This window comes from Zalophus californianus, chromosome 9, assembly GCF_009762305.2.
Source record: "Zalophus californianus isolate mZalCal1 chromosome 9, mZalCal1.pri.v2, whole genome shotgun sequence".
In the NCBI taxonomy this organism is placed as follows: Eukaryota; Metazoa; Chordata; class Mammalia; order Carnivora; family Otariidae; genus Zalophus; species Zalophus californianus.
Genome location: NC_045603.1, coordinates 91,381,320 through 91,384,075, shown reverse-complemented (window position 1 = coordinate 91,384,075; position 2,756 = coordinate 91,381,320).

Here is a 2,756-nt window from a genome sequence, read left to right as displayed (position 1 = left end):
TAAAATAACCCTGAACTAATTTCCACTCTTGGTAATTCTATTTCTAGGTACTATGTGTGAAGTCCAGGTAAATGTAAACATTATTGTTAGATAATCTGGCAGAAACTACTGTTCAGGTCCAGGAAACATATAAAATAACCTTCTGCATTTTTACAAAGATTTTATTTATTTACTTGAGAAAGAGAGCTAGAGAGAGGGAGAGAGAGAGAGAGAGAGCACGAGCAGGGGGAGTGGCAGAGGGAGAGGGAGAAGCAAACTCCACACTGAGCATGGAGCCTGATGTGGGGCTTGATCCCAGAACCCTAGGATCATGACCTGAGCTGAAGGCAGACGCCTAACCGACTGAGCCACCTGGGTGCCCCTACCTTCTGCATTTTTGTCACTCCTATACCAATCTCTGTATCATCAGTGCCTTACCTATCATAAGCCATCACTAAATACTTTTGGTATGATTTATCCAGAAGTTAATGAGAACAATGAATGAAGAGTAATAGTTTTCTTGCTTAGTTGAGTAAGAACAGAGCAAATGATTTATCCTTGTCTGCCTTCTACTGAGGCCTTGTGATTAGGGGCTATTGGAGGTTCAAAAATGATGGTGCTCTAACCTTTCACAAAGAAAAGACCGTAACACTCAGAGAAGTAGGATTTCTGAGATGTGCTTGTATTGGTGAAGAAAGGTCAGACAAGCCCCTTTGCCCTATCAGAACGTCTTTGGCTCTCATGCAATGGGAAAGAGTGTGTGCTTTCAAGATTGCCCTATTCTACATGATACCTAACAGGAATATTGTCGAGAATAAGAAAAGCCATTAATAACTCTAGTTCTTTAGTGGAGTTTTTCTTCTGAGAATAGTTAAGTTTTGTCCTCATTCAAACATCTTCTCATCTAAAGCCTTAAATCCCATTTTCTCCTTTAAAAATAAAACATATTTCCCTATACTTAAAAATAAGGCCGAAGCATGAGAAACTAAAAGGGAAACAAATTGTGAGCATTTGGTGGAGAGGGGGAAGCAGATGTGCAGTTTATGTAGTTTTTAGCCTGCGATGCAGTGACGTCCACCAAGGTTGCCAGGTCACCTCCCCAGTCGTGGCTACTTCGAAGTTGCACTTTTTGCTAGCCTGAGTCAGGAGCTCAGCTCCAAAGCCAAGGCTGTCATTGGAATCACCGCTGTAATTTTGAATTAGGAATCCCTTCTTTGCTCCCTAACAGTAAGACCTTCAGAATGTCCTGTGGCCAAGGGCCAAGGGGATTTGGGCCATTTCCAGGGCTTATAGGGCTTGGAAAAAGGATGAGTTTCAATACGCAAACTCTGCATTTTCTCTCAGCTCCAAATAGCTGGCTTATTTTGAGGACATTCTTGAGGGTATCCATTTGCTACCCTGTCCTCAAAAATACACATACCTCAGTGGGAGGCGGGAGGTGCAGCTCTCACTTTGTTATTTTTTCTGTACCTGTGTGTGTTCAGGTTCTCACCTGCCTTCTCTCGGTCTTAAGATTGTGTCCCAGGAGGGGCACCTGAGTGGCTCAGTCGGTTAAGCGTTAAGCGTCTGCCTTCAGCTCAGGTCATGATCCCACTGTCCTGGGATAGAGCTCTGCATCGGGCTCCTTGCTCAGGGGGGAGCTGCTTCTCCCTCTGCCTCTGCCCCTCTCCCTGCTCGTGATCTCTCAAATAAAATCTTAAAAATAAAACAAAACAAACAAAAAAGATTGTGTGCCAGCATATTGCAACAGCTGGGAGAGTCACATGGAAATGAATAGGCCAAGGGTCAAGAAAAGTCCTGGTCATGGGACACCTGGGTGGCTCAGTCAGTTAAGCGTCTGCCTTCGGCTCAGGTCATGATCCCACCGTCCTGGGATCAAATCCCGCATCAGGCTCCTTGCTTGGCAGGGAGCCTGCTTCTCCCCCTGCTTGTGCGCTCTCTCTCTCTGACAAATAAATAAATAAAATCTTAAAAAAAAAAAAAAGACTGGGAGCATGGCCAGGGGCAGTTTGAGGGAGATCTTCACCACACGTCAATGGAAATGGCAGCTAGTGTAGCCGCTTGAGGTCAGGATGGGCCGTGCGTGCTTCAGTAACAGTGGGTGGTTTCCAGATGCTGGTGGCTCCTGTGAGGCAGGCCATCACGGGTAGTACCTCTCACATTTTCCCAGCGCCAAGGACCACTGATCTGCCCACTCTGATGGCTTCTTGTCTGCAGCTGCTACCCAGCCTCTGGACATATGGGGGGTGGGGGAAGCCACACTCTTTCTCAAACCCGGTACTCTTATTTAGTGTTTCTCTCAAATTCTTTGTTTTGGGTTCCTCTCATTTTCTCTCCATTCCTTCAGGTCTTGAAAAGCAACCGGGGGAAGATTCACTAGTTTCTACCTCACATCTAGTTTCATTCCTCCTCAGAGGCCATGAGCACAGTGTGATCTAACTGAATGAAGCAATAGTGGGAAAGAAGAAGTGAACTGTCATAAAGCACAACAAAATAAAAAAACCCATGGGCACTTACTACAAGAAGATAAGGGAGGGAGGGAGGGAGGAGGGAAGGTGGGGGGGGGAGAGGGAGGAAGGAAGGGAGTCCTGTAATACTTGTAACAACCTTTTTTTTTCACATTTTATCACTTGCCAATGTTTGGTACATGTTGGCGTCTCTGAAAGCGTCTAGTTCATTAAATGTTTGTTGAATTTTACCAAATCAAGATCTGGGTTCATAAAGTATAAGTCGGTTTGATTCAGATCATTAGACAACTCAGGCCAAGAATCCTGGTG